The 13,510-nt window shown below is 33.0% G+C and overlaps 1 long non-coding RNA gene across 1 annotated transcript; it reads left to right on the forward strand.

The window, feature by feature from the left end:
* The first annotated feature begins 5,438 nt into the window (after window positions 1–5,438).
* Window positions 5,439–11,640, forward strand: LOC149141170 (uncharacterized). The gene is made up of 3 exons (XR_016264547.1): window positions 5,439–7,143; window positions 7,327–7,427; window positions 7,579–11,640. It is a non-coding gene; the product is annotated as an uncharacterized LOC149141170 (long non-coding RNA).
* The last annotated feature ends 1,870 nt before the right edge of the window (window positions 11,641–13,510 follow it).

Genomic DNA, 13,510 nt, shown 5'->3' on the forward strand with positions numbered 1-13,510 from the left:
GAACTCAAAACCTCGACAAAATTAGAGTTTGAAATTGAGCTGGCTAAAGGTGTAAGAGTAAGAAATAACCAGAGGGTGAGGAGGATTAACTAGCAAAAAGGTAGGGCCAACGTAATGTCAAGATGGATTCTCACTGCACTGAACCTCCTGAGCTAGGTCCAAAGATGAAGATATGTCTTTATCTAAGAATGGATTCTAGTGGTTAACGTGAATAGCAGTTTAGAGCTAAAGGAAGGAAAATGTTGGAACCATGGAACAAAGCTCACTAAAAAGTTGACATTCATTCTCGAGAAACTCTCCAAGAAAGTCAAGAAAGTATGAGATCTATATAACCAAAGGAAGAACAATATGTTTTGTGCATGGCACGTAGGACTATGCATGATCGAGTTGGGGATCAAAGACCTAGCTCCTTCGTGAGAAATGGTTCTACATTTCCAATGCCCCCAATTTAACAACTATAAGCGCCCAACATTCTCAAAGAGACTTCTATCTGATTTTTCCATCGGATATGATGTAGGTGGCAACCAAAACGTTGTCATTTAAAATCCTCATTAATGGCTATAACATTTGACCAAATGCACGAGGCAAACAAGTTAGGTGAGCAGGTGCAAAGACATCTGCGAGAGTGAATTTATTTGATGTAGGGCTGAAGTGCAGGTGTGGTGAGCCATTTGATGAACATCAAACAACAAATTGAGGGTGTTCCCCATGTCGTGACTACACTTCATGTTTAAACAATTAAGAGGGCATGTTGTCACATCCCACAATCATGTGGCTAGGTGGGATGGTAGTAGCTCACCCGTCACCCTCTCACGTGTGAAACACCCCATCCGAGGAAATAATTTTTAATTTAATCTTAATTTTATTAAATATTAATTAATTCTTAAATATAATCTTTATTATATTTAATTTTAATTCCTCTAGCATTTAGTTTAATAATATGTGTGACCTATATCCAACATTTATTTCTTTTTATAAACTATTTTTCTCTCAAATGTCAGAGCTTCATTTGAAAAAAAATCCAATCTTTTGAGTTCCTTTTATCTTCTTCGATGCTTACTTTTTAACATTATCTTTATATTATTTTCTTAGCAATCACTTCTAATATTAAAGCTTGTTTTGTTCCTAGGTAGAGTGTCCGCTAAAAAATTGAAAATTTCAAAATCATGAATATAATTTATATCCAAAAGACTCTTATAACAATATGATCATCCATCATCCTTTCTTTGTATTGCCCTCAACATTAAAAAAAAATTGTTTCTAATGATGAGGGGAGTTTCCACTAGAGATATTGAAAATTTTAAAACTATAAACACAATTTATAACCAAAAAAAGTCTTGAAACAATATAATAATTATTTTCTTAACACTAAATTCAAATATTTAAATTTCTTTTTCCTTAATGATAGGTGGAGTATCAAATGGTAGGTGGATTATCCACTTAACCTCTCAAGTTTCAAAACTACAAACACAATTATATATAAAAAAATATTATAACAATATAATCAAATTAATTTATATTATAAATCTCAATTTCTCATACATATTTATTACGAAAATATACTTAACCATTCATTTTTTTTAAATGTTATGAATTTTTTTAAATATAATTTTATTCACATAATACTATACATTTGATACATCTTGAGTTGATCTCAATTTTTTAAAGTTTATGGTGGGTTTTTAACCTTAAGGAAATTGATTTCAAAAATAATTATGTTGTTTGTATTTTTTTAATTAAATTTTTTGATTAAAAAATGATATATGAACAAGTGCCATATGAAATTAATTATGATATTTTGAGAATGTGGTAGTGTTAAGCCATAATATTGGCCCATAATATTGTAACAAAGCCTATTTACATATTAAGAATCTCTATGGTTAAGTGGGGTGAATTTCCATGATTAAGAATATTATTACATGTTTTTTAAAATGTATATTGATGAACCACACTTGTTGGTTCGAAGTCAACCAAAAATTTCTCTTATACGATTTTTAACGAAAAACTTTGCTTAATGAATAACTCATATTAATTTTTTTAATTAATTATTATTATTAGAAAATAAAATTATAATTTAACTAATTTTTTAATTTTTCTTTTCATTAATTTTGGTAATGTAAAATATATCATAAAATAATACCTATCAATTAATGTTAATTTTATCTTATGTAAAATTTGTTATTTTCTTAATCTTTTATAATTTGTTATTTACTTTAATTATATATATATATATATATATGATTGGATACATTCACATATATGGATAAATGTTATAGAAATTTCAAACAACTTTTACATATATTTAATTATAAAGAATGATTGTTACATAAATTTAATTAGTTATACTTTTTTTATAATTAATAAAAAACAAATTTCATATATATATTCACAGATATTGAGTGGTACGGGAAAATTTAAATAGATCAACCTAAAAGAATCTACCCGTTAGCCAAACTAGCAAGGCCTAACCCCAACTATCACTTAGGGCTTTATTATATATATATATATATATATATATATATATATTTTTTTTTTTTTTTATCCATTTTAATGTTGATTTAGGAATATATGGTGTTTTAATTTTCCTCCGTTTTCCATAATCAATTTTGTAAAGTTGTATTTTTTTATTTATTTTTTAAGTATTGATTATTTACTCATTTAAGTATTGACTCTTTTTTTGGTATTCCTTTAGTTAAAAAAATAGTAAAAAATTGTTGAGCTTGCAAATTGTAGTGGTGAAGTTTACAAAATATGAATCTTTCAAAGGTTTTTCAAGATGATTAATCTATTCCATTTACCTTAAAGAATGACAATTGGATGATGTCTTAAATAATGAAACAAGTGAGTTCATTGTTATCTCCATCAATATAATTGGTCGTAAAAATTTAGGGTAGATTTTGTTTTCAATTGCAATAGAATGACACTCAATTTCAATTTGGCCAAGTTTGATTTTGTAGGTTTTTTGTGCTTAGGTTTTCTTTTGCAAGTTCAATGTCCCTAGGTCCAATTTCATTTTTTACATACTTGATATACCCACTTTCTATTTTAGTTTGGAGGTTCTTTTGCAAGTTAGGCTTTCCAAGTATGATTTTATAATACTTGGGCAAGCCTAAAACATGTTAGAAACAATAAAATAGTACCTACAACAACAACATTTACTTATATCTATGGTTTACACAAGGCTCTATTTTATCCTATCTTTACAACGAGAATGAGCTAAAAAGGTAATTTAATGTAATTAGTTGAATATATGTAAGTCGATCCTTCTTATCCTATTAATGAATACAACTCCTCTATGAATTAGTTATAAGCATGTGATAATGTAGCTTTAAATGTATTATCACTAAGCGGTGTTGTTGATGCTTTGGTCTCAGTACCTTTCACATATTTTTTGGATCATTCAATCTTGCTTTGGTCTCAGTACCTTTCACATATTTTTTGGATCATTCAATCCTCAATGAATTAATAATAATCCCCTCTCTCTACATAATATTAAGTCCTTGAAAGAATATAGGAGTTGTAATATTGGACATGTACGCTCAAATGAGAATACAATATGTGTTAGGGTGTTAAGTTATCAACAATTTTCGAGCTTCAGGTTTATATGAGAATTTATGGTTTTGCCCATGGTATTCAATTGAAATATAAACTAATGGGATCCTAAGAACATGGGTTACATAAACAAGAAAAAAAAATCAAATTTTTATTAAAATATATTACTTTCATTATATTAAAATATTTTTATAATTTTTAGTCAAAGCTAACGGTTAGATTCTAACATTTAAATATTAATTTTCTACATCGCTATGCCTATTTAATTTGATTTCATGATCGGATTCTCCATCTTGCCCTCATGATGAACCTGGCTAGATGTTTCCAAATGCGTCCACAAATAAATTTTGATGTGATTTTCTCTAAAAATCTTAGAAACCATTGCCACCCAATATATATATATAGCGATGCCTATTTAATTTGATTTCATAATTCGATTCTCCATCTTGCCCTCATGATGAACCAAGCTAGATAATTCCAAATGCGTCCACAAATAAATTTTGATGTGATTTTATATAAAAATCTTAAAAACCATTGCCACCCAATCTATATATATATAATTTAATTATAAGAAAATATAAATATTTACAATATCTATTCTCTTTCTTCTGGTGTGGAATGTGATGCAGGGGATGCCTTCAATTTATAGAGAAGAAAATAATGATAAAATAATATATCTTTGTAGAATTTTTCACTTAATTAAACACTATTTAAAAAAAAAATTAAATTATTATCATCCAACCCTAAAAAGATTTTGATTCTCTTAAAAAAATCTCCTCAATCGCAGGGACTACAAATTCACATTAAAAGTAAAATGGTATAAAGTGTTGATACGGAAAGATGGATGTTTAACATTATTTTAAGTTAATTAAATCGAACTTGAGACCAGGTTTGATTTAAATATAAATCTCATTAGGTGCGCAATTTTACATTTGAATTTTTATATAGATTTTAAAATCATTTTAACTTAAACATTTGAATTATATTTGGACAATTTTTCACATTTATATTAATTCCAACTTTACAACTAAATTTTTAAATATATTTTAAACATTTGAATTATATTTGGACAATTTCTCACATTTATATTAATTCCAACTTTACAACTAAATTTTTAAATATATTTTAGAATTATTTTAAGTAAAATAAAATTGATAATTTTTCAAATTTATGTTTAAAATTTAATGATTAACAATTTACTTTGATTATAATATTATTCCATTATCAAAGTCCACAAAATCAAAACCCTTTTCACAAATAAAATCTTCCCTGTATAATTATAAAAATCTGAAAAACTTGATGCTTGGTTTGAATAATAGCCTTGGAATTTCAGAACTCTTTTGTGGCCATTAAAGTTCTTTTGGTTAAACACGTTTAAATACCGAATTCAATATTAAAGATATTTTGATGATATATCGATCGTTATTTATTCAAAATTATGTGTGTTTTAGTTTTAACAAAATGGAGTTGTTTACACGCCACTGCATGGTTCAACGGCGGGGCTGACGGGTTACACGCTCCCCGCTTAGTTTCAATTTCTAATTTGGGATGCTGCTGTGCAGCGATTATGTGTATTTGATGATTGATTGATTGATGTGATGTATATATATGTAAAAAAATTGTACAGTTTGGCCTAATATAATGATTCTTCAGGGGACTAGCCACCCCTTTTAAAAGAAAAAATGGAGTAGTTTACCGTAGGTTGAGGAATTGGAATAGTTTATCCAGGATGGGGAATTGATTGGAAAGTCAAAAATGATCGAAATGGGTAAAAAATTTCAAAAAAATTTATACAGTCAATATTTAAATCATGTTTTTGATGATAAAAATAAATTCAACATGATCAATATTTAAATTTACAAAAATTCCTAATAAAATTTCCATAGCCTTCCAGACAAAAAAAACAGAAATATTAAACTACAGCTAACAAAACTACAGATATCATTTTAGGGGAGCTTCGAAAGTAAACAGCAAAACAAACAGTGCTGGCCGGCACTGTCGTGATGTGTTTTACAGATGGAAGGGAAGGAAAACAATTATTTGGATTATTTTGATGAGCTATATTGGGGTTTCCAATCGTGAACTCTCGATTTCTGATGAGTTGTTGCAAAGATCCCTACTCTGTGATCGAGAAGACCTGTCAAGAGGAGGAGGAGCGGTGGCAAATGACACATATATCACCTTCCTCCTCCACACGTTCAATTGCAGATTGATAATGAGGCAGAACGGTGATGGAGCGAGACACAATGTGTACAATCAACGCTTTCCCGCATTTTTGTATTTTAGTGCACATTCCACACGGTCTGAATCACAAGTTTATTGTGAGGTTTTACAAGGAAAAGAGTCTCTAAATCATGAATCACAAGTTTATTGTAAGGTTTTACAGGAAAAAAGTCTGTGAATCACATATATATTGTGAGGTTTTACGGAAAAGGAATCTGAATTATAAATTTATTGTAAAGTTTTTACAAGGAAAGAATTTAATAGATTACAAACAATACTGCCACAGTTTGAAGAATCTTCCGAGGTAGAGTATGCTCATATTTGAATCAATCAATTTGGGTAATTTGGGTAAGGGTAGGATCATATTTGTATTAATAATCAAAAGGAGTAACCGGAAATCATTTTCTGTCATTTGTCGTAATTCAGATCCGAGTTATCCGAAAGAAAACCTGAGGGTTTTAAATATAATGTAAAATTACTGTTGTCCCCATGCCCATCATGAATGAGGATTCAGGTTTGGATTTGGGCTTTAGTGGCCTCAAGCTTGCAGTGCGTGGTTAAACTTGTCAATGAAGGCCTCCACCGGATTGTTCAGATCATCCACACCAACATAAGTTTCCCTCATCAAGCTTCCGGCGCGCCTCCCTTCTCTCCGACGCTGGGCTGAGGATTCTTCTTCATTGGCCCCGATTGACAGGAGAGGGAAAATGATCGTTTTTTGATGGCAGGTTGAACGGAGATGCCTCTTAAGAGGGGGATTTCCACACCGATTCAAATGTTTCCTCTTTGTGTTTCTGGTCACCAGGAGAGATTTGCCGGGGTTTTCGTGGACGCTCTCCTTTCGATGGGTAAACCGAGCAGAAACCAGCATTTTCTTCAACTGATCGTTTGCTCTTGTGATCGCCATGGCAGGTTTCCATGCCGCTGCTTCTGAGTGCGTTTGCACTTCCAGCAAAGAGGTCGCTGCGTTTCTCCGGTGCTGCTGTCGATTACTTCAGCTTCTTCACAGTAATTGTCTTCTGGGGCCGAGTCCTGGAGGTCTACTCAATGGCGATGCTGGTCCAGCTCCTGAGGGTCGTTGTTGGTATGTTTGGGCGCGAAATTTAAATAGAATGCTTGGCCAGGGCAGATCCCCGGAATTGGCAAATATGGCAAGAGTGATGCAGTTTACAGCAAAAACAAATAGGACAGTCAGCCAGCGAGAGAACGAATCCCGCACCCACGAAATGATCGCCGCCACAAAGTGCTGAAGAGAAGGAAACGACGCCTTCATTACAAACGGAGCAGAAGCCACGGCCACCACTAGAAATGAACGTCTGTAAATGTACGGCTCTCTAGTGTAGGCGGAGGATGATCTCTTCCTAACCGGTATCTCCATCTCCATATACATGAAAACTTGCAAATTAATAGAAAATGGATGGAACAGATGTAATTGTGTTTATCTTTTAGAATAATTTTGGTGCCGATTGTATTGTATTCTCCACACCTCCCCCTCAATGGGGTTTTCTGGCCTTGCCTCATTTGACCTACTCATTTGTCTCTGTTGTGCAGCCTACAGAAGAAAATGGACCTACTCGTGCACCAATTTTAATTGATTTGCAATGATACAGTTCTGTTAGCAGCAGGGCAATAATTCTCCAAATTGAAAACAGGTCTCCCAAAGTTTCTGCTAGTGACTACACTACTTTCATTTGTGATTTTATATTATTCTTTTGCTTTGTTGAATCATATGGTATATACCTTATTTGTTTTGGACTACCTGCATCACCTATCACTTATTTTAAAAATTTAATATATTTGCAGTAGTGGTGTGAGGCCTGTACCTCTCGCTAGAAGGACTTCTATGTCCTCTACATGGCTAGTGTGAACTTCAATCTTCCGGGAGATTGTATCAAGTAATGTTTTCCATTAAATTTCTACTTGTATCAAGCTTGCGTTGCATTTTTTATTTTTTTTGTTTAATGAATGTTTTTTTTATATACTCTTAGCGTATATTTTTTATAAAGTAGAAAACTTCATGCCCCTGCCACACTGTGATTGCTCATCGACAGAAAAGTGCAACCGCCACTGTCTTCAACTATTTCTTGTTTGAAATGCACTTCATCATTCCCTCCAAGATAGGCTAAGTAAAGGGTCATGAAGAGGTCACCTGGATGAAATATGCCTGAAGCATCGTACAAGCATTTGTATGTTATTTTTTTCTCCCATTTTTCGGGGATGGCTACATTACTTTGGTTTGGGATCAATAACTTCAGAGAAAACTGTGATGGGCTAAGTAAAGGGTCATGAAGAGGTCACCTGGATGAAATATGCCTGAAGCATCGTAAAAGCATTTGTATGTTATTTTTTTCTCTCATCTTTCGGTGATGGCTACATTACTTTGGTTTGGGATTAATAATTTCAGAGAGCTACATTATTTTGGTTTGGGGCTAATAACTATTTTTTTAACAAGAAAATGAGAAAATAAACATGAATATTTTGGTCCCATTAACTTAAATTTTTCCATTTCTGAAGAACTCTATTGTTAGATGTAGCATTTGCTTGTATATGATGCTTTTCAGATACCTTTAAAAATGAACTGCAAAAAAGATGCAAAAAAGATAACACTAGTTTAGAAGTCCCAGCCCATTCATAATGCTGCAAAGGTTACATGTCCATCTTTCACAAGATTAAAATCCTCAAATCGGAGAAGTCATATTCTAGCGCGACAAGGGGTTATGTTTTGCAAAAGAATGTTGCTTCGCAGTATGATACATAACTGCATATCACTGAGAAATTGATCTTTTGGGAAATAAAAAAGAAGAGCACACATTGGAACATGGTGGCACAAAATCTACATCAAAGGCTTAATAACATTGGTTCCATGAGTCCCGTGTTGCATATCACTGGATAGAGCCTTCGGATCCACCCAATGCTTGTCCAAACTATAAATGTCCAAATCTAGTACCCAAGCGCAACAATAATCTGGATTCTGAGCTTTATTTTTCAAACTGGCAACAATCAAGATTTCATTCCTTAGTCATTGTGGGATCAATAACTGGTGTGATATAGGTCCATGTTGAAGGGCATTATTGTGCAATGCGTACTTGGTGTCGTGGGAGAAATGAGACCTAGTGCGGTACACACAACCCTCATCATGTTAAAAAGTTTAGTTTTGGAAATTATGAACTCTTTGTGTTGGCTGGAGATGTGAACTCTTTGTGTGTTGGTTGGAGATGTTGACTTGGTTCCTGGGAATGCACTCAAGGGCCAAGTTCGTTACATATAAGATGAAATATGTAGGTTTTATTTTGGTTTTACGTGAGATGCCCTCAAATCTCAGAGTACCGAGTATCATGAAAAATTGTATTATGATGTTTTAGAATTTTTTTCGTGTGGTTTTGGACAACTTTATAATTTGTGAACACTAAGATTAATTAGCTTTGTTGAGTTGAGAAAACTACCCAAAGAGTTGGGTAATTAATTAAAGAGTTTGGAAGAACTCTCTCTTCCTCAAATCTCAGAGTACAGAGTATCATGAAAAATCGTATTATGATGTTTTAGAATTTTTTTCATGTGGTTTTGGACAACTTTATAATTGGTGAACACTAAGATTAATTAGCTTTGTTGAGTTGAGAAAACTACCCAAAGAGTTGGGTAATTAATTAAAGAGTTTGGAAGAACTCTCTCTTCCATATTGTCTTTGGGTAATTAATTAAAGAGTTTGGAAGAACTCTCTCTTCCATATTGTAAACTTGTGGAGGAACTACCAAGATCAATTTCAAAACTTCAATCTCTATAGGTATTGAAAATGCATCGTTCTTTAAATTGGAAGCAGTTTCTAAAAGGATTTTCAAAGATTCAATATTCAAGAGTATTGAGGATGGATTATTTTTCAATTTCGTAGCAATTGATAAATAATTTGGTAGTATTAAATTCTCTACAAGAACTCAAATTTTAGGGTTGCACATATGCAAGTGCTCCCTAACCATTCATAAAATCTTTCATTAATGAAATTATTTAATTTGTACTTATGCATAAGCCAAGAAGAACTCTATCATATGTGAGGAAGTTTAACATCCCTTGTTACACTTAATTAATTTAACCAGTAAAAAAAATTAAAAGTATTCCAGAAAGTTTTGGACAATCGATGTTGTAGGCATCCTCAACGGATATGTCATATTGTATTAGTTTAACGTAAATAGTAGATGTGTTTAGCAACTTCTCCTTTATCACACACCTTTCTTGCATGGGTGTGAGAGTTTACGCAGGTTTCCAGATCGATTTGGGAAATTAGCAAGTTTAACAATGTTGAACTTAGAAGAATGTACGAGTCTAAAGAAGCTTTCTGAAGGTTTTGGTTTTCTAGATTTTTTTGAGTAGTTGAACTTAGGAAGATGCAACAAGATTAGGCAACCCAAAGCAACAATGAAGGCTGCTGCTGATCTTGCAATTTTCAATTCTAAAGGTCGTCCTAAGAAGCCTTTTCAAGGATACTTCTGTTCAAACTTCATATGCTGCGTTGATTTGAGGACTCTCTGTGAACCTTTCTTACATGATTGTCATACCTATCCATGATCTGGAGTCGAGGGACAGTTAGAGGTCTACTTACAAGTTGTTCATACAACCATCTGTGTAAATTTGTTGATCTTTCTAGAAGGTGAAGTGTTGTCTAGCACAGTGTGTCCGAGAAACTTGAGATGAAAGGGCACATTCCCGGCCTAAGAGCGGTCCCATCAAATTTTGTTGATTTTTATTATGAGAATCAGATGGATCATTTATGAGTGAAAGTTTCTAAAAACTTCCATAGAAATACAGCCAACCTTATCCCATTATTTATAAACAAAAGTTCATGAGACAGATTGTGGGACTGTTTTCCTGGCTGAATGTTAGTTCTAAGGCTGCATTAGGGCAGCAGTATGGGCATACACCATATGAGAACTAATGCTGCTAGTAGTTAGGTGCTGCTGAATACATTTTCAGCCTTGTTTGTAGCATGTATGCCACCAAGAGGGACTTGTAAACAAAATCCATTACATGCTTGACTAGTGCAGATTTGAAGGGCAATGTAATACCTCATCTCCATTCTTGTCTAGTTATGTTTTGGGTATGGACGGCCCTACAGAAAAGTTGGAAGAGAATATTATAGCAGCATCCACTTGGAGATCTAACAGTTTAACAAGACATAATCAGTCACAGGGACAGAACGACGGTGAAAAGAAGGGCTGACAATTGACCGTCAGCATATTATGGGCTTGTTTTCATCATTAAACAACAGTTTGGGATCTTGATTAGGAGAACTAATGTATTAAGAAAATACGAGCATTCAGTGTGCAAGAACAATATGGCAGCTCTATGAAACTTGCAGGTATGATGACACGTTAACATATTAAGAAAGTGCTTACAAGGGTAAGTCCCCAGAGGCTGTTGAAGAGAGGGAGTTCAATATGAGGAGATTGGCAACGTTAAAGACACTCTAGCAAATCATGTTTACCAATTAGCAGGCTGCGTCAGATCTGGCCACTACCATGGTTATAGAACTTACATCGCTGGCTGGTATTATGCTTTGAGACAGGGTTATTCACAACAGATTATAGATGCAGATTTCTAAACATCGAGTATGTATGTCTTCAGCTGCAAATCTTCTTCAAGTTTGGAACTGTCACATCAGATCAGAATTTGATTGCTTTCCTATTTGAAGAATCCACTAAAGATTTTCATCACCTTCACGCTCTGCAACAATTGCATCTAAATAATTTCCCGTGTTGGAAGGAAAATGCATAGATAATGTGATAAAGATGGAAAAATTATACATTGTGTATATTGAAACACAATATTGCTTAAGAGATGGGGCTGTCGAATTAGATATAAAACATGGGATATTTGTAATACATGTCAACAATCGGTATGTTTGATGCATTGTTTCTGTTTATTCATTTACACATTTTGGTGCTATGGGTATTGAATATACAGATTATTTCAAGACAAATTTGAATTGGAGAGCCTCCTAGCTGTAAGGTACTAAGGAGTCTCTCCAACGTCTTCATGCTCTCATAGGCATTTAGTGAAGCTAGGAGAAACATTCTATAGCTACTCTCATAGGTATTTAGTGAAGCTAGGAGAAACATTCTATAGCTATAATAATGCTGGAAAACACTCTAGCTATGAAATCAGAGATGTGGTTGTTAATTCATAAAGGCAAAGAGAACAACAACGATTGATACCTTTAGACATTTCAAAATCACTATTTGAATCCACAAAACCTATCTCATAATATAACATGATCTTGCTCATTTGATTGTTGATGTGGTTTCATGTTTGGGATTGGAGACTATGAGAAGGGAAATGACAGTGATAGGAGAAAGGTAGGCTTCATAGAAATGTTGTTATTACTATTGATGATATACTGGAGATAATATAGAAAACAAATCAAACATCCACAAAATGTTTGATATATGTGGTATAGGTTTCTCTTCTATTCTAGGCTTCATTGGCACAAATCCTTTCTCAAAGTAAAACATTGGTTCAAAACTTGTGCAAGGACCACAAGCTAAAATTTGAAATTTAAATATTCAATGAGATGGCACTTGATATTGCTAGTTTATGTACAATGCATATATTTACATTGGCCTATGATTTTTTTTGAAACGGGATAGTCGGAAAAGTGGATTCCTGAAAGATAGAATAACCTAAAATATATCTCAATTAATTTAACATCTTATTTTAAATTTAGAATTCAGTTACACAAAAGGGGGAAAAGATCAGAACTCAAGTAAGAATAAAAAAGCAATGCTGGGAACTATTTAGGGGTTGGAGTTTTGGAGTATTCAGATGCTATAGTTCTCAAGAGACCACAAAGTCACTATATTATAGTAGATCAAGAAACTAGACCATGTATTCACCACTTGTTTGCAGATTTTGTGTGTTTCTCTGTACATGTATCTTTCTTTGTCAATCAATAAACTTTTCTCCTCAGTGGTTATGACTCTGGATGATTCTTGTTTCAGTTATGAAGATAAATGGTGCAGATATGATCTTAGTTTATTCTTTGTAACTTTCTTTGAATGGTATGTCAAAGATAACCAATGAAATGCATGTTATTTCCTATCTATTACATAGACTGATTTCAAAGATTCTGAGGGGTGGTTTATCTTTTGATGCTTTTCAATGGATACAATATATAGTGTCGCATGTTAGTGCTACGGAAAGTCTTGGTCCTAAATTAGAATTATTCAATAGTTTACATTTGCTACTGAATTGTTTGATTTTGGTGAATATTGTTAATATGTTTTCATGCATGCTATTATCCTCATCTAGATAGCCAGTATGTTTTACTTCTTATAAGAAATACTAAAGACTTCCATCCTCATTAGTCTTTTACTTCTTATAAGAAATACTAAAGACTTCCATCCTCATTAGTCTTTTGGGTATATTTGTGTTCCTTAGTGTCAATGATTTCTATACCATTCTCATTGGTACTTGAGATAAATTCTTATGCATCTTCCATTAAATAGTTTTTATGTATCTGCAACATGGGAAAGGTGCTTGATGGAAAGGAACTAGTCTGATGATTTAGTAGGAGTTGTTGTGCTCAGTATGCAATATTTCTCTATCATTTATTTATTATTTTGTCATTGAATCTAGCATTAAAGTGTGATCGAAGGAGATACTTTTGAGGCCACTCTATACAATAATATTTTGTGATAGTTTAAGGGTTACCCCTATAGGCCAAGAGCTAGCTCAAGGCCTAAAGCAA

This window comes from Pinus tabuliformis, chromosome X (assembly GCF_031772625.1).
Source record: "Pinus tabuliformis cultivar Carrire ecotype Pingquan chromosome X, CPIR1, whole genome shotgun sequence".
Lineage (NCBI taxonomy): Eukaryota > Viridiplantae > Streptophyta > Pinopsida > Pinales > Pinaceae > Pinus > Pinus tabuliformis.